We start from the raw sequence: 27,306 nt of genomic DNA on the forward strand, positions 1-27,306 counted from the left end.
TTGGGGGTCATTTAGGTTAACAACATCTGTATGCTCTCTCGGACCACACTCTGGAAAACTGTGCATCTTGCCTTCTGCATAATAGTACCTCATATCTATTTTCAGAAGGAAGTTTTGAGGAAGGACCAGGAATGCCCCAGATTTGCCACCTCCTCAGGGTGCCAGGGCAGCTGCACTGGTCTCCCTGCACATTTTCTTGGATTTGTCCATTTCTCCCCGCCCACCCTCTCTCCTGAACTTCTTGAGATCAGGGATTTGCTGAGTTTCCTGTCTTCCTGATCCTTCTCCTCTAAGCACCTACTCTGTGGCACATTCTTCTGGGATGGGTGGTAAGAGGCCTGGCCTTTGTCAGTGGCGAGAGAGACTCATGTGCTGTTAGGAGTAAGCAGGACTTCTCTCCCGGGCTCAGCCGGAAGGACTCCACGCCTAAGCCATGTCAGATCTTTTTCTCTGCCCTTATCGCTGATTCTGTGGAATCATTGTGTTTAGGGGGCTTTCCACGTTCAGTCTAGAAAACCGTCTTGTCTCTTCACTGTAGGACTGACTGACTTCCTAACTTTCTTTCCTAATCAAAAGGGGTAAAAAGTTCTGGGCCACCTCAAGCTGGGGAGGGAGAGGCCTGACCCGGATTAATTTCCACACTATGAATTTTAAACCACTCTTGTTCCATGTGTTGGGAAAACCCATCAAAATGCTAATGGCTCTGTGGTCTTACCTCCCGCAGACACTTTTTCTGCATTAGAATATATTTACATGGGCTTGAGTGGGGGAGAATTACAGAGACGTGAGATGCCCTTTTCCCCAGATCCCACCGCAACCCAGTGGACTATAAAGTCTGAATTACGAGGCCCGGAGCCCCCGTGTTTCTCGGAGGAAAGCGGCTGCTGGTTGTGGGGCTGGCCCCTTCCCTCAGCTCCGGTTATGAGTTCTTAGCTTTTGGCTTCCTTACTAGCTGCAGGGTGGCCAGTTTGGAAACATCTCTATTACCGTCGTGTGGCTTTTTAAAACTGCTTCTCTCAGAGGCGGCATATCCTCGGACAGGCACTCCTGTGTGTGTGAGACCACACAGTGGACCCATGTCGAGTTCAAGGTCTGGAACATGTTGAGACACCATTCATACCAAAGTCAACTTCAGCACTAAGACGGCGTCTGCTATAGAAGCACTGGGCTGTTTTGGAAATCTTTGAAACCCCAGGTATCTTTGGCCTGAGAACCTCTCAGATGCGTCCTCGGGAGGACAGACCCTATGGGGACAGCCCAGCGCAGGCTGGCCTCAGCCAAGGGGCTCTGGGGACTTTGGCTGCAAACAAAATCGTGGGCTCTCGTCTCCCCTTGGCCGGGTTCAGCTCTGTAGACAAACGGCTGGACCTCTCTGAGCATCATCTCCTTCCTTAGCTAGTGAGGAGGACACGAGCCGCTTGGTGGGAGAGTTATAAAGTTCACATCTTTCATTTTTCGTTCATGCAGATGACACAGTGGAACCGAGGCAGGCAGGCCAGGCTCCATCATCAGAGATGGGTCCCTTGAACCATTAGGTTCCTCCTCCGGGTCCCTTTGGCACCCAAATGGCCAGGTCCAGGATGCTGGGCACTTGCCTGGAGGGTCTGTGGGGACCCCCTCGTGAGAATGGGTGAGCCTCACTTGGCAGACATTGTCGAGAGAATCGCTTACGCCTTCTGTTTTCCCATCTCTGAACCATGCACCCATGTTCAGCTACATCAAGCCGCTGTGGCTCAGGCTCACTTTTCCCCATCTGAGAAATGGGAAGAGCGTAGGGGGGAAGAGCGAAAATCAAAAGGAAAGAGAGCTGCGGTGGATGGACAGCTCTGGTCTTGCCTCCTTCCGGTGAAAAGAAGATGCTCCCTGACAGGACGAAGGGGTTCGCAAGTGCAAGGCTGTGGCCACTGGGCACGAGGGGTCTCAGGCTCCCGGAGGCCCCACATTCTTCATGTGCAGCTGAGCATCACAGAGGTGTCTGTCTCCCACAGGTGCTCCTGGGGAGGGCACCGGAGACCCTGGTTGGCCCGTGCCGTCCGTCTTCAGGAACCCCCAGACCTGATGGGGACGTGGAGACAGAGGAGCCGGTTACTAGGGATGGTTGCACAGAGAATAAGCGGCTCAAAGTGTTAATTTACGGGGTTGCACATGCCCTCCTCCCTGGTCCTACCACCGTCCCCAAGCCACCCAGAGCTAACGGGCTCGGATTGGGAGTCCCTCGCCCGCCGGGCAGGCCCCCCAGAGACCCTCGCCAGCGGTGTCAGGGTCTACCGCTCTATGCCCAGTTTCACGCAAGATGGGGGCCCCCCTGCTCCCCAAGAAAAAAAAAATCCCAATCTTTCTGAGGATGTCAGGGCTTGCCTCAGCCCCACTGTGACCCTGGGGCACAATTAGCAGGCCCATCCTGGGTCTCATTATGGGAACAGAGGGTGGTGGGGCCCAATGACAGGGCTGGTGGCACAGAGAAGCGGAAGCGCCCTCCCTCCCCCACGCTCTCCCTCCCCCACTCTCCCAGGGAGCCGGGGGCAGGTGGGGAGGAGGTAGAGACCTAAGCTAAAGCGGGCAGGGCAGCTTCGTTAAGGGCTGTGGGCGGGTGGATCCTGGAGTCACAGGACCCAGCGGGAACTCATCCTGAACTTGTCTTGGCTCCTCTCCCTCTCCCCCACCTCCACATCAACCCCCTGCATTGCTAATTTAAAACAAAGCAAAACAAAGCCCTGGCTTGGCTATGGAGCCATAAACTGCAGCGCTGTTGTCTGTCAACAAGCGATGCATCTGGCTGGCAGTGGCCCAGCCTGGATCCCGTGGCCTGGCATCCGTGTGGGGAGAGGGGCCCCGGGCAGCCTCAGGGTCTCACTGAGGATGCTGCCCCTTCTTGGGGCACAAGACCAAAAGTCTTTGTGGTCCCAGGGCTCAGAAGGACGTCTGTTCCACCTAGGGGCCAGGTAGAGGTGTAGGGTGGCTAACAGGGAGGGCAGGCAGAGGAAGAGAGGCAGAGAGGGGGTGGGGAGGGGGTTGGGAAGAAAGAGAAAGACGGTGAGCTGAGTACACAGCAAGGGAGAGAGTCATTGCTAGCAGGAAGCCGGAGAAAGACTCCTCTTTGGGCTGATCACCTCCCTTCTTTCATTGCTTCCTCTTCCAGGAAGACATCCCAGCTTTCCACCTCCTCTAGAATCCTACTGACTTGGGATTCTAGGACGTCAACTCTGAATCAGCGATCTTCAACACGGGGGCTTAATGTGTAAAACGTTAGCAAGTCCAGCTGTCGTGAGCTAAGCATTAGGATGGGTACGGTGCGTAGACTTCATCTGTTCTTTGTGCAGACCCCCGAGGGAGAGACGGGAGGGCCTGAAGAGCGTAACCTGGAACTACTTTTCACGGGCACTACCCGTTTTACAGAAAGTGGCGGCAGATTCTGTATGACGTAATTCCCGGGTCCTCTGTGCGTCAAGCACTTACTTGCCTGGGCCGGGCACCGTGGGAATCGCTTACTCTTGGGAATCCGTTAACTCGTCCAATCCCCAGCTCAGGCCGGTGAGGTGGGACTCTGATGGTGCACACTTTTGCAGGCATGTAACCTGAGGTTTAGAGGGACGAGGAACTTTTCCAGGGTCACCCGGGTGGCAAGTGGCGAAACAGATTCACACCCGGGCCTGTGGGACATGAAAGCCTGATCTCTGGACCACTGAGGGCTCCCCACCTACCACCAGCCCCGCCCCTCGTTGCAGACAGACGGCAGGCTCTGGTGGTGGATTGGTTCCCACGGAAGCCCACTCGTGGGTAAGGTAGCCCTCCAAATGCTGCTGTCCTGTCCACTTAGCCCGGCCCTTCGGCCATTTTAGGGTCCCCAAATGGCAGCTTTGCAAAGGAGCAGGGTATCAGCAGCCGTCCATCCACTCCAAACCAAGCGGCTGGCCTATCACAGACCTGGCACACGGCGGGCACACCACCCGCCCTGCAGACCGGGGCTGGACTCAGACATCGGAAAGCTTTGGTCTCCTTGTGGCACTGGTCTTCACCACCTGGCTCAAGACCAAGGCAAGAGGTCACTCGGACCCCTCATTCCCGAGGCCTCACCTTGCGGGTCCACGGCTGGAGCGGTGAGGTGAGATGGGGAGGAGCTGGGGGCTGCCGGTGCCCACTGCTCTGATCCGTAAACTCTGGAGGACGAAGGCAAGGCACCGTCCATGGCTGCAAGAGGCTCAGCCCCTCAGGGTCCCGAGAAAGTGATACAAGCGGTGGACTCGTCCATTCCCCCTCTTCCTCCCATGAACACCGTTCTGTCTTCCCACGGTTTATTTAACCCATTCTTTTATGGATCCATCCACCTTCTACCTGCCCTTCTGTCCGTCCCGTGTTCATCTGTCCTTGCTATCATCTATCCGTCCATGATGCGTCCATCTGTCTATCCATGCCGCGTCCATCTGTCCATTCGTCTTTCCATCCCTGCTAGTATCCATCCACCCCTGCAACCAACCATAACCTAGTTCCTCTTTCCCACTATTCAAGTGCTTTTTATAGATCCGTTCTCTACTCATCCATCCATCCATCTATCCATCCTTCTGTCCATCCTAGCAGCCGTCCACCCATCCGGCTGTTATTTGCTGAGTCAGGAGCTGAGACCCCAGAGGGAGTAAGATACTGTCCCCATCCTTAACTCATAGTCTGGTAGATGAGAAAAATCATACGGAACAAACTATGTACTGTGCTGCGTGTGATGTTGACTTTGACTTTACCCCCTATACACATAAATGGTTATCAGAGCCCAGAGAGCAGTGACTGATTGTGCCTGTGGAGGTCTGGGAAGGTTTCTCCGAGGAGATACTGAAGGAAGGTTTTGAAGGATGAGTAGGAGTTTGCCAGGTGGTTTGGGGAGTGGGAGGGGAGGTGTACTTCAGGGTTATAAAAGGAAAAAGGGACTTCCAGGCAGAATGCAGAGCAGGGAGGTTGGTGGGGTGTGTGGGTCCAGGTGAGTTCAGTTTCACTGTGGGGTCTGTGCATATTGGTGTGGACCTGCGGATGGGCTGGGAAAGGCAACTGGGGCTCAGATGAGCAAAGGCCCCACGTGTTGGCAAAGGGGAGCCAGGGGACCCACCCTTGCAAGAGACAGACACATGAATGGGCTCAGTCTGACAGCAGGCCAGAGGGCAGGTTGGAGGGAACAAGGCCACATGCTAGTGGACCAGCCAGGAGCCCGTTTGCGGTAAGCAGACAGGCAGCGATAAGGCTCAGCCAGGCAGGGGCAGTCAGGGGCAATGGCAGAGGAGAGTCACAGGCGACTTGGGAGACCTGGGATGGAAGAGAAACAATGGCGGGAAAATAGGAGTCTCTGATCTCAGTGTCGGTTATGCAAGGTGCTCTGTTTGTGAAAAGTCAGTAGGCTGTGTCCTCATGGCACGTGCACCCGTGTGTATGTATGTTCCGTCTCAATTTAAAAATAGAGCGGGAAACATCAAGGTAGATATTAAAGTCTCTTCATCCAGGACACTGGGTCTCATCGAGGACACTGAAGTAGCTCTCAGGCTTTTTCTTACAAATCGAGGGCTGGTTTCCCTCACACAGAACAGCTTTGCTTTGTTTGGAAGAAAGAAGATCTGAGTTTTGAGCTAGACCTTAAGACAGTGGGGGGAACTTGGCTAATAATATTACATTCGCTGCCCTTGATTGAGCTCTATATTTTGTGGATTTTATTTGATTTTTTATGTTTTAAGGTCTCTGAAACCAGGATGCATTGTAGGAAAAGGGCCATGTTATGATTAAATTAGGCAGTAAAATAATGGTGTGATTATAACTGGAGTCTTTTTTTTTTTTTTTAATTTTTTTTCAACGTTTTTTATTTATTTTTGGGACAGAGAGAGACAGAGCATGAACGGGGGAGGGGCAGAGAGAGAGGGAGACACAGAATCGGAAACAGGCTCCAGGCTCTGAGCCATCAGCCCAGAGCCTGACGCGGGGCTCGAACTCCCGGATCGTGAGATCGTGACCTGGCTGAAGCCGGACGCTTAACCGACTGCGCCACCCAGGCGCCCCTGGAGTCTTTTTTGAGAGAGAGAGAGGGAGGGCGCCAGTGAGCAAGGGGCAGAGAGAGAATCCCATAAGGGAGAGAGAGAGAGAGAGAGCCAGCGAGCGAAGCGGGGCTCACCCAAAGCAGGGCTCGTGCTCACCCAAAGTAGGGCTTGAGCTCACCCCACGTGGGACTCAAACTCGGGAACCGCGAGATCATGACCTGAGCCCAAGTCAGATATGCTTAAGGACTGAGCCACCCAGGTGCCCCCGATGAGTCTTAATTCAGGAAGTAGGGTGCTGTGTGCCAGGATCTCTGGTGTCCCGTGGGTACATTTTCCGTGTAACCCTCACACCATCGTATGAGGGGTCGGCTGTTGTTAGCTGTTTCCCGGATGAGGAGTTGCAGCCTGAAGTCGGGTGGTCACGTGCTCAAGGTGACAGAGCTAGTCAGAAGTGGACTCAGGATTTCAAGGCATCTTTGTTCAAAGAAGGAGCAAGTCTGGGGCCGGGAGGGTGGTGGCTTTTTCTTCCCAGAGCCTGAGACAGCCAGGTCAAGGGCGAGCACCAGCAACTTTCAACACAGCCTCTTGTCACCCAGGCCCGTCCCCCTCTTGGCCCGAAACCATGGGATTCTTTCCCTGGTCCCAGGAGGGCTCCCGCTCTGACATCTGTGGTGACCCCCCCCCCCTCCTGTGGAGAGGAGGGGGATGGAATGAGATCTCAGGGGATGGAGGGGGGAAGAAATTCCAAGCCCAGCTGGTTTCCTTCACATAATGCAGATTTGCTTAAATGGGAATTAGGATTAGTGCTGGATTTTGCCTTTCCTGGCAGACTGGTAATAAACTAATCTCCTCTCAGACTGCAGGAAGGCAGAATTCCATCGGAGAGGGAGACAGCTTCAGGCTCAGGAGTGCAAAGCCTGTAAAGTAATTTTATTATTGACAGGCCCTGCCCACACTGCCTGACACGCAGCCCGCAGCTTCTTCCCGATGGGGCTGCAGCCTTTAATTTCGTTAATGGGTGACATTCACCTGGGCTGCGTGGCTGATGGGCACACTTGACATTAATACGTGTTCCCCGTGGTCCCCAGAGCTCATAAAAGCTCATTATCAGTTCTGAGCCCGTAAATGTAGTTCCCGGCTCAGGTGGGCGCGAGTTCCTCAGACATGTCCCCAGGCAGTGGAACAGTGGCCATCTGCGGGGGCCAAGAAGTAAATTCCTCCCTTTGTCCAGGGTACTTGGCCTCCCAGCCATCTGGGAGGTGATGGGAAAAGAAACTCTACACGCAGCAGAACCCTGGGTTCAAATCTGCATCCAAGAAAAGGAGCTCTTTCTGCCCTGCTATTGGAGGGGAGTTGATCCAGTGTTCGGGGAAGGCTGTTTGTCAGAATCGATTCAACATGTGGCCACGTCCAGAGCCCCGGCCCAGCCATCCCACGTCCAGGCGTCCGGGCTGCGGACTTGCACCAGCATTCCCACACGGTGATGTAAGCAGGCAAGGGATCACCGCCACAAGCTTGCAATGGCTGGAAATGGAAACATGCCTTATAGGGAAGGTGGGGCAGGTAAATAAGGTACTGTCCGCACCTGCTAAGAGACACTGAGCAGCTGTGAAGAAAACTCAGGAAGATCTAGATATCCTTAGAGGTGGTCCTGTTAGCGGGGGGGGGGGGGGGGGGGGGGGGTGGAAACCGTGGGCGGCAAGGTCCCATGTGTGCAGGGTCCCGTGGGCCCACACGGGCGCATGCTCCCGCACACGTGTGAGTACAGGGAGTAAAGCCTACCAGGTCATATTACAGACGTTTTGCAACTGATAAGGAAGAACTTTCACTTTCGTAATTACAAGTGGAAAATGTATGCATATACTTCCGTATCCCTCCCCGTATGTCTGTGTCTGTGGACGTACATGTGTATGTGCATGCATACAGATCATGGATTCCTCTGATTGTAGCCTCGGTCTGGTCCATGATACGTGAGGTTCCCTGGGCCAACTCTGCCTGGGTGGGCATCTGAGGCAAAGATGGCCCAAATGAGGCCACATCCTCTGGCCAAGCCCTGTTCCCCATCAGTTCGCGGGGAGTTCTGGGAACCTCATCCATGCATGAGGTGCATGGAGCTGGGATCTGTGGCGTAGACCCAGAATTCATTGCTCTCCCGCTATACCAGGTTTGACCTCCCATGAACCTGGCTCCTAGTCCTGGCTCTGCCCCGTCTTGCCCTTACAACCTTGGCCAAGTTATCTGACTCCTCTGGGTTCATGGCCCTCGTCCCCAAAGTGGGGATAGTGTCCCACAGGATTGTAGAGGGTTTCGGGATTGTTGTCATCATCTGAAACAACACAGAATTTGACCAGGCCTTCTACTGTGTGGGCTGGTCCTTGAGAGCAGAAGGAGTCTGGGAGGTTTGGGGGTCAGGGGGCTCGGCTATCCCGTCTCTGCTGTAAGTTTTGCTCTTTTGTTCCTCAGCCGTGCGTGTGCACAAGCCGGTCCCCGCCCCCCACCCCCCCGGGACTGGCCTCAGCCTTGGCTGGCAGGTATGTGGCCTGGACGTGGCGAATTTGATCCTTGTCCTGTGACCTGGGGACTCTTCGTCAAACTGACAGAGGAAGTGGGGGAGAGGCCGGACTTCTGGCCCCTGCACGCTGGGGCTGAGTTGTTTTTTTTTCACTACCAAAGACCTGTCCTCTCTATTATTTATCTCTTCACGGATCCCAGATCCTGAAAGTATTGGTCTGCCTCAAAAAGCCTGCATTCATTAAGCAGTGATTAATTGTCTCTCACATTTTCAAAATTACTCAGAAAGCCTTTTTCCCCCCCCCCCCCCCCCTCCGCCTGAGAAAAACGGAGTTTCCACAGCAGATTGGTAACGTTGTAGCTAGGAGCAAAGAAATGCGATGCGATGTTGTGGTTAGCGTGTGTGATGTCATCACGTGCCCGTTGTCCAGGCTCCTGGGCTGACTTCGGAAGGCCGAAAACAGGCTACCGGTCGGTAGGCTCTGGGGACGCCATCCTGGAAGCCTCGTGGGGCTGAGTTCTGTCTCTCTGGCTGAAGATGCCCGTCTGGCTTCTGCGCCTGCAGAGACAGAAGGGGTTGTTCATGGGGCTGTTCTGGGGAGAAGAGCAGGACCTCGGCGGCTAGGTGCGCACCTAACTGAGGCCGCCCCCAGCAGCCGCGTGCCCCACGAGCCGTTGCCTTTTGAAAATTTAGGTCTCTCTCTTCTCCTTCCACAGTTCATCTTGAAGCCATCAGAGACCTCAAGAGGATCCCGACCCTCCTGGAAGGAACAGACACCAATTGGAAGAGGTACGATTTGGCAACATGGCGGCGTCTTACTCTCATGAGAGTCTGATCTTCTCTCCTCTGCTCTTCCCACCCCACAGTCCCTCCACTGCTCAGTGAGAGAGCCTTCCGCTGATGCTGGGGTATAAGGGCAAGCAAAGGGCGGCTTCCCTCTTGTCCCCACCCCAGACATTTTTCAGGGTTGGGGAGGACACCTGAAGCGTGAGGAGAGAGAGGCAGGTGCTGAGGTGGGGTCTCACTGGGGCTGGCTGCTGCCCCATGAGGCGGCCACCCGTCACGGTTGCTCCTCGGGGTCGTCTGAGGAAGTGAGGGTTGAAGCATGGGAGGCAGTGAGCCCTCTAAGGGAAGGCACCATGATCTTGGGATTGTGAGAAGGAGAGAACTTTCTGGAATGACTCCCTCATCCCAACCGTCCATCTCAGGACTCTTGGATACGGTTCACCCTCCAGGAGGGAACTGAGAATGGAAGAGTCTTTGGTCTGCTTCTAGGTTTCTGGGAGCTTCTGGGGCTGCCCACGATCCCAGAACTGGTGATGGGCCGGGTGGCCTGATGGAAGGTTCCTGAATGAAGAGCCAGGACATCTGTCCTCTGGCCCAGTCTGTGCCGCCGTTGTGCCTCAAGGGCCCTGATAAGCCATTTCGTTCATGGGGCCTCATTTTCCCGCCAGCAAAATGGGCAGCAGTGGCTTGAAACTCTGTTCCAGCCCTCGCGGCCTCAGTTTCTGAGGCTCCCAGCCCAGGGCTGGACCTGAGGAAGTGATGGGTGTGGTGAAGCAGCAGAGAGGCAGAAAGGGAGTCGGGGGTTGGGAGGGCTGCGGAGAGGAAGGGCGTTGGAAAGCTCTGGGGAGATTTGACTGCCAGGTTTGGCCAAAGGATGTGCCTCAGACCCTCAGTGGAAAGACCACAGAGTCTGAGGTGCCAATGGACTGAGTTTGGGTCCCGGCCGATCGGAAGCGTCGGATCAACAACGGAAGCCCTGACTGAGGGCTTCTGCCTGCCAGGCGCAGTGCTAAGCACCAGCATTCAGTCTCTCAGTGGCTCTGTGGTCTTGGCACTAAAATCACCTCCATCTTAGGGAGGAGAGAATCGGGCCTCAGAGACGTTAAGTGACTTGCTCAAAGTCACACAGCAGCGAGTGAGCTGTGGCTGAGATTTAGAGCCCTCTTCAAATACAATTCAACATACAATTCTTGTGTGTTTTCCTTTGAGTGACTCTGTGACTTGAATCTTAAGGTTAACAAAATCCTTTAAGCCAAATCACCCCTCGAAATTGCATTTCTTGAAAGGACATAAAAATGATTGGTTTCCTTAGCCTAGAGGGTTTTTGTTGTTGTTGTTGTTGTTGTTGTTTTTGTTTTTTTTTTTTTTTTTTTGCTTTTAAACCTCGGGCTCATCATGAAGTCTCTGCAGGTCCTGTTTTTCTGATCTCTAAAAGGGGAGCATAACGTCTATCCATGGGGTTGTTCTGGGGAGAAGATGAAATGAGGGAGGTACGGAAGCCTCCCCTACACACCCCTCCCCCTGCCTTCGCACCCCAAAGCTGCTGCGAGAGTCGATGGGGGTACACGCTGAGGAGTCCTGCACCCAACCGTGTGATGGCATTTGCAATTCCAGCTGCTTCTGGTGCTGTGGTTGGGAAGCACTCGGCCACTTTCCTAGACACTGATCTGATATTCCGCTGGCCTCTGAGCTCATCCGATCACTTCTGGAGTGAGCCGCAGGCTGGCCGGGATGTTTCAGGCCAGGATCCAAGGCACGGTGGCTGGCTCCCAGAGGCAGATAAAGCCAGGTCAGGCGGGGCCCCAGACAACGGTGGTGTAGGAGCGGAAGTCCCGTGCGCCTTGCGGCCCACCCTGTCCTGCCAGCTGCCTGGGCCATAATCTCAACTGTGAGCCTCCTGGCAGCCTGCCCTGCCCCCCACAGGAAGCCATTGCCTTATCTCAGAGCCAGGATCCCGCACGCTTTTCTTAATCAGGAGAAGGCGCTGAAGCGAGTCGGAAAAAGCTTAACTTCCCCAGGACCTATCTGCTAGGGATGTTTCTCTATCAGGGGAAGCCGTGGGGCTCCGTGTCTGAGAGGAGAGAATCTCTTTAAGTACAGAAAAAAGCAGCAGGGGTGCTTTTGTTCTTGGTTTACCTTCAAGAAGTTTGCAAGGGAGCAGAGTGATGTAGCCTTGCCCCCCTCGTTAGCTGGGAAACAGATACATGTTGTGGAGTCACAGGGAAAATACAAAGATGACCATAAGCAACGGGCAGACAGGTGTGTGCTGTTGTGGGAAGTGTCTTTTGGGGTTTGGGGCCAGACTGATGGAAGCTGGGTCCTAGCTCCGCTCTTGGGTAGCTGCTTGACTCCGGGTGATTTTGTCTCCAGAGTCTCAGTTTTCTCATCTATAAAATGGGCAAATAGCATGCCCAGGAAACCGCCAGCAGGACACTCCTGCTTGCTTTGAACAGCAAGCCCCCTGGGATAATGTGGCCTTCCAAGGTGACCTCCTTGAAGAGGCTCAGGCTCTTGGGACGTAAGAGCCCGGTGTTTGGGACCAAACAGTGAGGTTACCCTGGAGACACATACCTCTTTCTGCGCGTGGTCTAAAAAACGGCCGAGAATGGGGCCTGGGTTGTGTCAGCTCTCCGTTCTGACACCCTGGGGCGTGGGGCCACCTTGGGTGTGAACAGTTCTTCCTGAGCCTTTATCCCATGGTTTATACTTCACTCCTGGTGACATTTACTGGGTGCTTTCTGTAGATAATCGTTGATCCTTCCTATGCCCCAAGAGGCAGATATTAGTAAGCTTTATATAGATGAGGATAGCTGGGATTCAGAGAAGTTGTAAATTACTCCAGGTTTCATGTCTAAAAAGCAGTCATATTAAGACCTAAGCACGGGGCTCCTGCCCCAAGGATGACGTGTTTGCCGCAGCACCCCACAGCACCCATGGTGCCCTCAAAGCCCCCCATGCGGGACCCTTCCACACCAATAGAGGTCTACACCACACCCCACAGCGCCACCGTGGCTTCCCAGGGTGCCACTGACAGCACCCGTACAACCTCTGTGTCTCCCCATAGCACCCACAGAGGTACCCACAGCACCCACGAGGCACCCTGCATGACACGCAGCATCACCCCGTGGCGTCACGGCGGTCCTCCTCCTGTGTTTTCCACCCAGCCTTGCACAGAGTTCAGAGCTCCGGGAGAACAGGAAGCCCACTGATGGTTTTAATCTCCCCAGCCAGCCCTCTGCAGCAGGCTGAGGGAGCCAGTGAAGGCAATTGCTAGGAAGCATGGGGATCTGCCTCCTGCTGACATCTGACAGCAGGAAGCAGGTGGCAGGGAGGGGGTGACAGAAGCCTGGCTTCCCTAGGAGAACCTGTACCCGGACTCCAGTTTATCTGCTTTTTTTTGTTGTTGCTCATACTTTTGGTATCATACCTAAAAATCTAGTGCCACAGGCCATGATGATTCACCCCTGATTTTTCTTCTAGGAGTTTTATGGTTTTAGCTCTGATATTTAGATCACTGATCCATTTGGAGTTAATTTGGGTACATAGTGTGAGGTAGGGGTCCAGCTCCATTCTTTGGCATGTGGTCATCCAGTTACCCCAGCACCACTTGTTGAAATGACTATTTCTTTCCCCATTGAATAGTCTCTGCACTCTTATTGAAAACCAGTTTGCCATAGATACATACGTTTGTTTCTCTTGGTTCTATTCCATTGGTCAATGTGTCTGTCCTTAAGCCTGTATCATGCTGTTTTGATTACTATAGCTTTTTAAAAAATTTTTTTTAATGTTTTATTTCTTTTTTAGAGAGAGAGACAGAGCGAGTGGGAGAGGGGCAGAGAGAGAGAGAGAGAGAGAGAGGGAAACACAGAATTCGAAGCAGGCTCCAGGCTCTGAGCTCTCAGCACAGAGCCAGACATGGGGCTCAAACTCACAAGCCGTGAGACCACAACCTGAGCCGAAGTCAGACACTCAACCGACTGAGCCACCCAGGCGCCCCACTATAGCTTTTTTTTTTCTTAAATTTCTTTATTTATTTTGAGAAAGAGCATGAGTCGGGGAGGGGCAGAGAGAGAGGAAGAGAGAGAATCCCAAGCAGGCTCTGAGCTGCCAGCTGACGCAGGGCTCGATCTCACGGATCGTGAGATCTTGACCTGAGCCGTGACCAAGAGTCGCATACTTAACTGACTGAGCCACCCGGGCACCTGATCACTATACGTTTATGTGTAACTTTTGGAGGAGTCTTAGCATGTTCTTTTTTTTTTTTTTAATTTTTTTTTAACGTTTATTTATTTTTGAGACAGAGAGAGAGCGTGAACGGGGAAGGGGCAGAGAGAGAGGGAGACACAGAATCTGAAACAGGCTCCAGGCTCTGAGCCGTCAGCACAGAGCCCGACGCGGGGCTCGAACTCACGGACTGCGAGATCATGACCTGAGCCGAAGTCGGCCGCTTAACCGACTGAGCCACCCAGGCGCCCCAGGAGTCTTAGTATGTTCTAAGCTCCCTGGTGATTCTAATGCCCACCCTAGTGTCCCTGGTCTTTAGAGGAAGTTGAGGCACAGTTAGGGAGGCCAGTTGGGAGACTGCCACAATGATGTAGGGCAGTGCGGGGTGGCCGGGATGCGGTCCAGACGCAAAGCCACGGTTATCAGGGTAAAGAGGTCATGATGGAATTGAGGGAAGTTAGTAAGGGAGATGTTCCCATCCTCCCCAGTCCTCGGAAGGCCTTGGAGAAGCCAAAGGTGAGAGTGGAAGCCAGTGGTCCAGGTGAGCTCCATTAACCTCCTGCCCACCCCCAGGGTGATTTGGGGGAAGATCTGGGTACTAGTCACAGCTCTGCTCCACTGTGTGACCCTGGACAAGTTGCAGGACCACACTAAACCTCTATAAGGAGGGTCAGTATCGTCTGCTGCGAGCAAGGGTCAACAGGTGAGCTCTGCAAAGGCTAGAAGGGGCTTAAAGGCGACTGAGTGCTTGGCAGAATCTGTACCCCAAAGAATCTGTATTCCTGCCAAGTGCTTGTGAGAATCTGCCCAACTGTCTCTGGGGGATTGGGGCAAACGGCCTCCACCGTGGCCTCTGCTGCCTCGGGCTGCCCCGGGCCGGCTGTGATGGGTCAGAGTGTCTTATTCTGCTGAGTTGAAATGTACTTTCTTGTACCCTTCATCTGCTTGCCCCTAATCTGCTTTGTGGCCCTGCAGAGAAGAAGCATCACCCCCTTCCCTCCAGGCTGCCGTCCCACATCCTTGTCCCTCGTCACACACCTCCCCTCTGCTGCCGAGAGGTCATGGCTACCTCTGCCTCCCTCTGAGGATGCAGGTCTTAGTGGACTCCTGACTTCTTGTTTCCCTTGACCTTCCTCTGGGGGGACTCTAGCCTGAACTTGGCACTTTTATAGTTCAGCCCTCAGAGCCAAGGCCGGAGCTCCGGCCGTGTTCTGACTCCAGGCAAGGTGGGCAGGACCATCACCTCCCTCAGTCCAGACCTTTTATTTCTATTCCTGCAGCTGAGATGGCATTGGGTCCAATGATTTCTGCATCCCTGTTGGGCTCAAGCTCCCATCTTTTCGTTGACCAGGTAGAAAAGGGATGCACTCTTGCCATCTACATCACATTTTCCATCTGGTATTTATAAATCATGGTGCAGTTTAATGCAGGAGGGAGAGTATAGCTTTGGCAGTAGATGAACTTGAGAGCTATTGTTTAGCTACTTACTGGCTTGGGCAAATGAACTCTATTACTCTCCTGTTATGTGAAGATAGTCACTGTAATTGCAGGCTTCATGGTCAAGATTAGATGAGATGATGGCTATCAGGTACGTAGCCCACCCCCTGGGAAGGAGTCCACATTCCAGAAAGGGTGGGTATCATTACTGGTGCCATCTGAACCCCTGAACTGTTCATTTTTCTGCAGTTCTGGCAGATGGGGTGCAAGCCTTGGGTTTCAGCCCAGGATGGGGCACCAGTCCCCATGCCTCTTCTCCCCCCTGGCTTCCCCCTCACTCTCTGGCTGGGACACGTATGTGAGGGGACAGGATGACAGGTTCTCACCACCCCAGCTTCCTGCTCACTCAGCCCAATGTCTGCCAGAACTTTCTGGCCTCAAGCCAGCCCTGTGTCCACATGTGACTCCTGACAGCAACCTGGTCTTTTTCTGCCGTCGAGGATACTTTCCATCCCAAACCTTTTCCTTCCTTTCTTTTTCAAGTTGTTTTAAATTTACACAAGAAGGTTCACCCCTGGGCCATACACAACTTCGTCCCTGAAAGGAGACAAAGCCAGGGAAGCCTCTCTCTGGGACGCGCTCCATACACGGTTGGCTACGAGAGCCAGGCCAGGCACACTGTCCGCTCTGGGGGGGGCGACTGCTCCTTGACATCGTGGGGAGGCACTAACAAGTCTTTGTTTTCCTCATCTAAAGACGGAGCCAGTCTTCTGCTGCTTTTCTGTTCATGCAGCAAAACCGAGCAGAACATGCTCTTTAGGAGGATTTATTTATTTTTTTAATGACATAGACACACTGTGAATCACAGCTGAAGCGCTTTCAAATATCCAGGTGTGGTAAGGAGGGAGGTAGCAGGAACACCATTTTCAGACGCATGTCAGCAACAGAGGAAGGGAAATGACTTGCCCAAGGTCACACAGCTGTGGTGTGTTAGAGATGGACCTGATCTGGTGATCTGCTGCTGCACCCAGCTGCCTCTTTTATTAGTTAAAAGCGTGAAATGATAGATTTTAATTAATGGCCTAAAAATAAAGGGAAGAGCCCAAATCGGCTGGCAGTGCCGTCTGTTAGCTGGGAGTAGTTTCACGACCTGTGCAGACAGAGCTGCTGATGCGAGAAGAAATGAATGATGCCATCCCCTGTGCTTTGGGGCCCGCCAGAGTGTCCCCATTCCTGGGGAAGGGTAGGGTTATGTTATGAAAGAAAGGCACAGTGGGGTCGAGGAAAGAGATTGCACTCTGGACTCTGAAACCTTTTTTTTTTTTTTTTTAACAGACTTTATTTTCTAGGGCAGTGTTAGGTTCACAGCAACATTGAGGGAAAGCACAAAGAGTTCTCATACTCCCCCTCTTTGCACACGTACAACCTCCCCACTACTGACAACCCCATACCACAGTGCTACCTGCATTACATCGATGGACCTCCGTTGACACGTAATCATCACCCAAAGCCCATAGTTGGCATTACAGTTCTGCTGGTGTCGTACATTCATTCTGTGGGTTTGGTCAAATGTAGAATGACACGTATCCACCACTATGGTATCTTACGGAATGGCTTCACCGCCCTACAGATCCTCTGTGCTCTGCCCATTCATCCTTCCTTCCCCACGAAGCCACTGATCTTTTTACTGTCTCCATAGTTTTGCCTTTTCCAGAATGTCCTACAGTTGGAATCATACAGGATGTCGCCTTCTCAGATTGGCTTTTTTCACTCTGAAATACGCGTGTGAGCTTCCCCCATGTCTTCTCATGACTTGGTAGCTCATTCCCCCCCTCCCCATTTTTTTTTTTTTTATTTTGGTAACAGATAACATAAAATGTACTGTTTTGACCATTTTGAAGTGTGCCCTTCAGTGGTATGAAATACAGTCACACTGTCGTGCAGCCACCCCCACGATCCGTCCCTTACCTCGTCTCATCCTTTGAAGCTGAAACTCTACACCCATTAAACACTAACTCCCCATTCCCCTTTCCTCCCAGCCCCTTGCTACCCCACTCTTCTTTCTGTCTCTGTGAGTTTGACTACTCTGAGTGCCTTATTATGTGAATGGAATCATACAGCATTTGTCTTTTGGGGTTATTTTGGGTTTTGTGTGTCTGTGTGTGTCCCCAACGTATTTCACTTCGCGTAACGTCCTCCGTGTTGTAGCGGGTGTCAGACTTTCCTTTGTAACGTTGAATAATATTTCAGTATCTGTATACACCTGAGTTTATTCATCCGTTCACCTCCTGAAGGACATTTGGTTGCTTTCGACTTTTGGCAGTTATGAACAAAAGCTGCTCTGAGCCTCCGTATGTAGCTTTTGGTCACAGTTTTCTTTTCTTTGTCTGGTTTTGGTATTAGGTTACTGCTGGCTTCGTAGGATGAGTTAGCGTGCATTCCGTCTGCTCTTATCTTCTCGAAGAAACTGTTGAGAACTGGTACAGTTCCTTCCTCATATGTTTGGTAGAATTCACCAGTGAATGCATCTGGCCTGTGTTCTGTTTTGGAAGGGTATTAATTCTGGATTCAATTTATTTAGTAGATATAGGCCTATTTAGGTGGTCTGTTCTTGTAGGAGTTTGGGCAGGTTGTGTCTTTCCAGGACTTGGTCTCTTTCATCTAAGTTACTGAATTTATGGACCCAGAATTATTAACCGTATTCTTTTCTTATCCTTCTAATGTTCATGGGAACTAAGGTGATGTCCCCTCTTCCATAATTTTATAATTTGTATCATCTCTCTTTTTTTCTTAGCCTGGCTAGAGGCTTGCCAATTTTATCGGTCTGCTCAGAGAACCAGCTCTTGGTTTTATTTTCTCTGTTGATTTCCTGTTCTGTGGAGCCCACGTTTTGGTGGTGGATCTGTCGCTGTCTGAGGGATTGTGATGTAAACCCCGCCCGTTCTCTGATTCTCAGTTTCCATATCTGCAGAATGGGTATGGTGACAGCAATACCTGATGGCAAATGGCAAAGGTGAGCCCACATTCATTGACTCAACAAGTATGTATTGAGCCCCTATTGTGTACTAGGTACTGCTCTACGTGCTGGGAATATTGTAGTGAACAAAACAGCAAAGTCTCTGCCCTCGTGGAGCTTGTTTTCCTTTTGGGGACAGAGAGAGAGAGAGAGACCAAACAAATAAACCGAATGTCAGGCAATATCAGGTGCAGGAAGGGACGGGGAGCGGCCAAGGTTTGCTGTTTTGGCTAAGGGGCACTTGGAAGGCCTTTTCTGAGCAGATGTCATTTGAGCAGAGACCTGAAGGTAGTGAAGCCCTGATTTCGTCTGCAGGAAGAGCCTTCCTGATGAAAGGAATGGCAAAAGTAAGGGCCATTAGGCATGTGGGAGTGTCGGCAAGGAGGCCAGGGTGCTAGAGTGAGGGTGGCATGGAAGGAGAGGAGCTGCCAGCCAGGGTGAGGGCTGTGGATTTTGATTCTAAGTGTGATGGGAAGCCAGTAAACACGGAAGAGACAGGGTGAAATTTACATGTTACCAAGACCACTCTGGCTGCTGGGTAGAGAACAGGCTGTAGGGGACAGGGAGACCAGCATGGAGGCTGATGTCAGAATCCAGGCACAAGATGAAGTGGTCGGGAACAACCAAATGGTGCTTAGAAGCCCAAACATTCAGGATCTATTTTGAAAGTAGAGCTGGGGCTCCTGGGTGGCTCAGTTGGTTAAGCGTCCGACTTTGGCTCAGGTCATGATCTCACGGTTCATGGGTTCAAGCTTTGCGTCGGGCTCTGTGCTGACGGCTCAGAGCCTGGAGCCTGCTTCAGATTCCGTGTCTCCCTCTCTCTCTGCCCCTCCCCCACTCACACGCTGTGTCTCTCAAAAAAATAAATAAACATTAAAGAACACTAACAACAACAACAACAAAAAGCTGACAGAGTCACTAATGGGTTGGATGGGGTAGGGGAAGAGTCAAGGATGACCAGAGACCAGATGCCTGTAGACAGGAGCCTGGGTGGGCTAGGCTTTGGTGGACAGGGATGGAAACCTACTGAGTTCTGTTTTGGGGAATTTTAAGTTGAGATATTTAGTAGCCATCCAAAGGGAGTTGGCAAGAAGTGGGTGGATTGACAAACCTGAAGTTCAGGGGTGAGGTCAGCGTTGGAGAGACAAATTTGTAAATCATAGTTTATAGAGAGTATTTCAAACCCTGGGCCTTCAGGAGATCATCTAGGGAGTGATGGAGTGTAGATGGAGAAGATGATGGGGGATGCAGGGTCTTTGGAGACCTGGGGAAGGTGCCCACTGGTGGCTACCTGGAGCTGCCCGGGGGCAGCCCATCCTGGACACTGGGGAAGACAGATCTTATTTTCACAGTGTGCTGGGAGCTATTGAGTGGCACAGAATGAGGATGAGAAGCCAGCTCCAAGAGCAAGTCCTGGGTGCCTGCTCTGAAGGAAAGCACTGTAAAACTGTCAGTGCCTGACATAAAATACAACAGGTGCAGCAGGTCTGTTATATTTATATATTATAAGTTATAATATGTATAGTTATATAAAAGTTATACAATAAAATTATAAAAATTATATATAAAATTATAAAAAATATATAATTATATATAAATTATAATATATACTTATAATATAATATATATTATAAATATATATATATTTATATATTAACAGGTGCAGCAGGTCTGCCTAGGGTACTTGACATTCAAGGAAGATGGTATTCTGATACCTGCCTCCTCTATGCAACGAAATTATTTTTGGCAATAATGATGAAATAAAATCAATTCTAACAATGGCCGGAAAAGAAACACAGATGGCAAAACTTACCTTTCAGAGAACTTCATATGTGTAACCAAGCCAGTTGACAAACATCTTAGCACAGAAAAGGAAAAAGTAATGGGTTCACACTTTTTAGTTACATTAATGGGTATTTCGAAAAAAGAAAGAAATGCTTGAGGAAAGTTCCAAAAAAGTAAACTCCACACGGTTTGGAGAATGGCTTGGATTCTGAATCCTTATTCTTGAAATGAACATGCTTCGCGGAGTCCATTTGCATTGGGTCTGGCTACACAAGTGGTATTCTTTGAACTAGCTTCCGTGTAGTACAATGTTTATTAAACTTTAAGTAATAAAAGTTTGCTCTTGTGAAGCTTACATACATGTTACTAAAACTCACCTAAGACACTGACAAAAGATATCGAAGGCGACACAAACAAATGGCAAGATATACCATGCTCATGGACTGGTAGAATTAATGTTATTAAGATGTCCATACTACCCAAGGCAGTCTACAGATTTAATGCAATCTCTATCAAAATACCAATAGTGTTTTTCACAGAACTAGAACAAATAATTCTAAAATTTGTATGGGACCACGAAAGACCCCAAACTGCCAAAGCAATCTTAGGAAAGAACAAACTGGAGATTTCAAGGTATACTTTAAAACCATAGTCAAAAAAGTACGGTACTGGCACAAAAATAGACAAATAAATAGATCAATGGAACAGCATAGAGAGCCTGAAAATAAACCCACACTCATGTGGTCAATTAATCTATGACAAAGGAGGCAAGAATATACAATGGGAAAAAGACAGTCTCTTCAATAAATAATGGTGGGAAAACTGAACAATTACATGCAAAAGAATGAAACTGGGCCACTTTCTTATGCCACACACAAAGATAAACTCAAAAGGGATTAGAGACCTAAACGTGAGACCTGAAATCATAAAACTAGAGGAAAACATAGGCAGTGATCTCTCTGATATCAGCCTTACCAACTTTTTTATGGATATGTCCTCTCAGGCGGGGGGGGGGGGGAACCCAAAAATAGATTATTGGGACTACACGAAAATAAAAAGCTTTTGCACGGCAAAGAAAACCATCAGTAAAATGACAAGGCAACCTACTGAATGAGAAAAGGTATTTGCAGATTACATACAGTAAAACCTTGGATTGTGCGTAACTTGTTCTGCGAGAGTTCTGCAAGACGAGCAAACATTTATAACAAATTTTAACTTGATAAACGAGCGATGCCTCGCAGTACAAGTAGTACATGACGCCAGACATCACATGATCACAAATGAGCCAACGGTTCTTGACATTCAGTTTGATAATACAAGTGCCATGGATCATAAGCATGTTTCTGGAATGAATTATGCTCGCACACCAAGGTTTTACTGTATTTGATAAAGGGTTAATATCCAAAATATATAAAGAATTTATAAAAGTGGACACCAGAAAAGCAAATATTCTGGGCAGAGGACCTGAGCAGGCATTTTTCCAAAGAAGACATACAGGTGGCCAATGGACACATGGGGATATGGAGAAAAAGGGAACTCTCATGCACTATTGGTGGGAATGCAAACTGGTGCAGCCATTGTGGAAAACAGTATGGAGGTTCCTCAGAAAATTATTAATAGAAATACCATGTGATCCAGTAATTCCGCTACTGTGTATTTGCCCAAAGAAAACACAACACTAACTTGAAAAGATATATGTATCTATGTTTATTGCAGCATTATTTACTATAGCCAAGGTATATATGGAGGCAACCCAAGTGGCTGCTGACTGATGAATGGATAAAGAGGATGTGGTAATATATGTGTGTGTGTGTGTGTGTGTGTGTGTGTGTGTGTGTGTGTGTATATATATATATGTAGTATGGACATATATATATATGTCATACACACACACACACACACACACACGCACATACATACAATGGAATATCACTCAGCCATAAAAAGAATGAGATGTTGCCACCTGCAACAACATGGACGGACCTAGAGGATACCACGCTAAGTGCAATACGTCAGAGGGAGGTAAACACCGCATGGTCTCTCTTATATGCAGAGTCTAGAAGACAAAACAAATGAACGAACAAATAAACAAAAAACAGAAACAGACTCATAAATACAGAGAACAAACCAGAGATTGCCAGAAGGGAGGAGTTAGGGGGAATGGGCAAAATAGGTGAAGGGGATTTAGGGGTACAAATTTCCAGTTATAAAAAAAAAATAAGTTACGGGGATGAAAAGTAATGAGTAAAACTTCTTGGGAAAGAAAAGGAACTCAGCAGGACTGCCGCAGTTGTTTAGAACCTCAAAGACTTTTTTCCAAGGCAGAGCGATTTATCACTGACATTATTTAGAATGATCCGCTTTTAGTCAGTTTCATGTTTGTTTTTAAATACCCTACAGACAGCTCATCCCCTAATTGCCTACACCCTGCACCCACCTCTCCCACTGCCCCACCCCTGGGACACCATAGGGAGATGTTTCCAGAGAAGGTGTTGCCGGCTGTGGTGGTTGGGAGAGGCGGAGGAGACAGAACATTCTCAGAAGATCCTTTGGAGGAGACGCTGTGGCTGGTCCTGCTGTATGACCAGTAGTATCCAGGTGGGAGAGGGGCAGACAGGCCTTCTAATGTCCAGGATACGCTGAGGCGGGAGGCAGGACAGAACCTGAGTCCATAGGTTTATTTGGCTGGAGTTCTGAAAGCCATCCGGATCCTGAGAACCGTCTGTGTATGGTGTCTAGTGTGCGGGAGAGTCGGGCACCGAAAACTCCATCCTTATGGTGACAGTTTGCCCCGGTTGGATGTGAGCCTGCATCCCTCCTGGGGACACGGCCGGCCCTGCTCAGTGGGATCCCTGCCCTCCCTCCCTCACTCTCCTTCTCTTTCTCTCCCTCGGAGCAGTCTGTGGAGGCAGCCTTCTGATGAAAAATCTCGTAACTACCAAGAGATAAAAATCCGAGGCTTTTGGTTTTTATTTCTGCCGAGACTCCCCGGAGAGCCTTTTAGGTAGAAAATTGTCCCTTTGGAGCTGAGATTTTCTCCCAGACTTCAAAGACAGGGCTTCTTAGGAACACAACATCTGTTTAAACTGAACTTGAACCAAGAGGCAAGTGTGTCCCACGAGAGAGAGCTGGGGCAGAGCCGGGGGTACAGAATCTGCTTTCTGTCTCTGGGAGAAGCTCCCCAGGCCTGTCCCCTGTGTGCTGCAGTGTGTCCCCTGCTGGGGAGCAGGGGACCTCAGACCAGAGGCCCGGCTTTGTGCTGCCTGCTGTCCAAACAGCACCCAGGCTCTCCCTGTGGAAGCCTCCCCACCCAGGAGGTATCGAGGAGCCCTGGGGGCCGTAGAGCTGGCTCCTGTGGCCTGGGAGGTCCCCTGGCCCTCAGAAATCCTCCTCTCCTTCCCTCCCCTCATCACCTCTTTCCCTCCGTCATTCACTAAGCATCCACTCCAATATAGAGATGAAAAATTCCCAGCCCTCGGCTTCAGTGAGCTTGAAATCTGATCGAACCGCCCGATTACTCTCAAAGATAAGAAAAGTCGAACGCTTTGTGTACACGCACATGCTGTTATTGTTAAGACAATAAAACAACGTTACAGAGCTTGGGAAAGGAGGGAAGAGAAATCATCCAGTCCCCCTCTCAGGGACAAGGGGTCCATTTGTTTCCTGCTTTTGTTCACGCTCAGGCGTGTGTTCAGCAGAGGGGCCTCCAGAAAGCCGGTCAGCTGGGGCTTTCCTGCTTTTCTTCGCTCTCCATCGCCCTGCTGCACAACAGCTATGTGGACTTGTCCCTGGACAGCCCCGGGCTGGGGGCCCCTGGCTTGCTTCCACTGGCCTTGCTTCCACAGGAGCTGCATGCCTCCTGGAAGGGGTTCCTGGGTCTAGCAAATAAAGCGACAGGCTGCCCAGTTTCTTCGAACTTCCAATAGACAATGAAGAATTTTTTGGTTTAAGTTTATCCCGTCAATAGTAGCCAAACGTAATATTTGGGGCATAAGCTAAAAAAAATTACTTGTTGTTTACGTGAAATTCAAACTTACCGGAGCACCCTGTATTTTATCTGCTGACTCTATACCTGGAGTGTCTTTGCGTGTTCGTAGTCAATGCTGCTTTCTTTGATACAGACAGAACTATCTGGCTGGTATGTTTTCTTTCCCACTTCATGGAAAAGAAGCTTGAATCTGTCCCTTCTCTTGAGCACGCCTTCTGGCCAACTCTGGTCTCCACTGTTCTGTGGCTTAGCACCCTTGGAGCTCAAAGAATCCAGCCCCTTGTAGTTCACTCTAAGAACATCCCTTCCCCAGCCTCTTTCTGGAAGCTTCCAATGACTGCAGATGTTTGGTTTGCTCTCAGTAGGGGGGAGAAGAGGAAGGTGGGAGGTGTGAGTTAGCACTCTCGCTTGGGCCCATGGAGCTGCTGCGACAGACCCTACCAATGTCTTCGGCAGTGATGCATATAAGCATTTCCTTCTCCCTGCCGTATCTGGGGAAGCAAATGGGGTTGAGGGTGTTGACCCAGGGCTGCAAACCCACACAGGTTTATGGCATCTTTCTCTCCATCAGCGAACTTATTTTTTATTCCGAGGCAGCTTCAGGGTGATAAAAATATAAATCTGAACGGCAGACAGTATAAAACACAAAGTGATTGACTGCAGAGTGGAAAGACCGTGTTGCCTTGTGGTTAAATGGATTTTCTGTTTAACTGAGGGTTAAGTAGAAAACTCGTTTTGATTCAACCTCTGTTGTTGCAAATCTTTCTAAAATGTATTAGCCTGCTCCCTGGTTTTCCTAAGTGCACCATAATGACCATAATTGAATCTCTTCGCTGGCAGAGCATATCCTGTGGGGCGTCGGGACCCGCTGTTGTAAATGTCAGTCCTCCACATGCAGCCAGTACTTGCGCTTCAGAGCCTGCGGTGTGGTTGTGTGCTCTGGTCCCTCACGTTCGCCGCCAACCCCTTCTTCCGGCCGCCTGGGCTGGGCGGGGCTCAGGAAGGCACCATTTTACAGATGTGGAAGTTGAGTCTGCGAGGTAAAGGACTTGGTCCAAGTCACTCCAGCTAGTGGAGGAGCTCGTCCTGGAGTCAGCAGAAATGGCTGAGTTGGCCCAGATTCGAATCCTGGCCTGGAAGAAGACCGTTAAGCTTCATGAGCCTCAGTTTCTTCATCTGTGAATTGGGCATAATAACCTTTCCTTGCAGAGCTGCTTTTGAGATTCAGTGAGTGAATGATGTAGGTGGGCTGCACACCAGGCCCTCATATGTATGTATATGTATATATATATATATATATATATATATATATATATATAATATAATATAATGTAATATAATATAATATATATACAATAAATGTATCAATATAAATAAATATATTAATATAATATATAATAAATACAAACAAGTTATAATGAGTATAAATAAATAAAACAAATATAAGTATCTTAATATAATATATTTAATAAATATGTATGTATTTTCTAATGGCACATAAAATCCCCTCCTCTCAGATTATCAAACGTACCCGGATCCTGAGATCCCGCACCCAGCTTCTTTCTACTTTGCTGACCTCCCTCCTGGGTGCGCTAGGGGTTTTGTGTGTAGACCCCAGGGCCGGAATGTCGGGTGGGACTCCTGACTCCGCCCCCGTTCCCTGTGAGGCGATATTTCTGGGCCTCCATTTTCCCATCTGTAAAATGGGGATCATCACAGTCACGTGCCTCCTAGGGCTGCCAGGAGAATCAGAAGCAACGGAGCCCGTCCCTCAGGCAAGTGCTAGGCAAAAGTTTGCCACTGTCATTCTGGGCCTTGGTTAGGTGAGTCCAGATTGACCAAGCTTTCCTGGGTTTGGTTCATAGCCCGAGCGTGTCAACAGGACTGGGCTTTGGGCCGCAGGAGTTTGCACTGTCCGTTGAGGAGGGAGAACCACTCCCCCCCCGACACACACACCTTGAGCCTGCTTCCTGCCACTGTCTGTCCGCTTACCCATCCCTGGGGTGCTCGGAAAAGATGCTGAGAGGGGCCTGTGGGTAACTTACGAGGGGCCCTGGTTGTTGGATGGATGACTTCTACCCTGACAGGGACCCCTGCCCAGGGGACGCTGGCCCTTGAATAGCCTATCTGTCTGGGACCTTCTGTGCTCCCTCTCCGTATGTCATACATTTCTAGCATTTCAAGGAGGCATTTGTCATCTCCTAGGCTAGGGATCCCCTTGGAGCACAGAGGCCTCTCTGTGTGTGACCTCTGGACCCTCCATGGGCGTTCGGGTGTTCAAGGTGGGGGAATGGGGAGGACCCTTTGTCAAGTCAAACCCTGCCTGGCCAATGCGGCCACCTGTTCTGGCCTCCGGACTGCTGGATCAACAACCCTCAGGCCTTGTAGGCAAAGCCACTTCAGCTCTGGAGTGACCAGCCCCACCCCCTGCTGAGCCCTGCGCTTCCTCTTTGGGTCACCCGCTTCTGGGCACCCTCTGGACTGCTGTGTGCGGGGGGGGGGGGGGGGGGGGAGGTGCAGCTAAATAAATAGTCACCCTGCTATTCTAGCACAGGAACGCCAGCCTGTGTGCAGAGCCCCTGGGTAGACTGGTTTATTTATGCATTTGTCTTTAATGGGAAGCCTACGAGAACTTGCGTGGTTTGTGAATATTTACAGGCACATTACCTACAGAGAGGAAATGAATTCATTCTCTCTCCTCTCCGGCTGCTAACAGATCACGCTGTGGTTCCCCGCCGCCTGCCTCCCACAGCCCTCCTTTTTCTTTCTTGCAACTCCTTGTGGTCTTTCTGCAAGCTCCAGAAGAGGAGGCTGGGCAAAGGTGTCCGTGTAATTCACCGTGCATTTATTGAGCACCTACTGTATTTGAGCCCTGGTTGAGGTGCTGGGGGGGGGGGGGCGGGGAGCACCACGTCTCCCCGTGAAGGAGGTGTGTGGACCAAGAACAATGGAGCTCTACTGGAGGAACCAGTTGCTTTAAGACCTGCAGGGGGTTGGGGCATGGTGTATGAGGGGCTCTCTGGGAGAAGGCCGGGCACAGGGACTGCCACTCGTCCTGAGCCTTGAAGGAATTTGTCCCCCTGCAGAAACAGTAACCCAGGCAGAGGGAGGGGCACCAAGCCGAGCAGGTGCGAACCAAGGGACCTCCTGGCGGCATGGAGTCTTCTAGCACTGCGGAAGGGGGAGGAAGAAGAGCTAGAACTGTGGGTTGGGCCGTATCATTTCTGGTTTTGAGCCGGAGGAGGAGGCCACCATAGACAGAAGAGATGGCCCAGGGTCACCCAGTTGCCCTAGCTAGCTGGGCTGCGAGGCCTCCTGTGGTAAGGGACTGAGTGGGCAAACCATGGCCTCTCTTACGGAGAGAGGGCACTTTCTCCCTCATCTCCTCTTTGCTTGGGGCCGGGAGGAGCGAACGTGAGGCAGATGCAGTCTCTCCTCCATCCCCTTTTCACGGCAGACATCACTGATCAACCGTGGCACCTTCGTGGGCCCCCAGATCCAGGCGAGGTGGGCACTACCGATCGATGGAAACCAGCCCTCAGAAGGGAGGTGG

The 27,306-nt window shown here is 50.8% G+C and overlaps 1 protein-coding gene across 3 annotated transcripts in view; it reads left to right on the forward strand.

Annotated features, from left to right (window-relative positions):
* TSPAN18 (tetraspanin 18) overlaps window positions 1-27,306 on the forward strand; it is a 188,072-nt gene that overhangs the window by 23,613 nt on the left and 137,153 nt on the right. For all 3 annotated transcript variants that reach the window (XM_030332181.1, XM_030332183.1, XM_030332182.1), the window contains exon 2: window positions 9,234-9,306. The gene's annotated coding sequence lies outside the window, so the exon portion shown is untranslated. The remainder of the gene's footprint in view (window positions 1-9,233; window positions 9,307-27,306) is intronic.

This window comes from Lynx canadensis, chromosome D1, assembly GCF_007474595.2.
Source record: "Lynx canadensis isolate LIC74 chromosome D1, mLynCan4.pri.v2, whole genome shotgun sequence".
Classification (NCBI taxonomy): Eukaryota; Metazoa; Chordata; class Mammalia; order Carnivora; family Felidae; genus Lynx; species Lynx canadensis.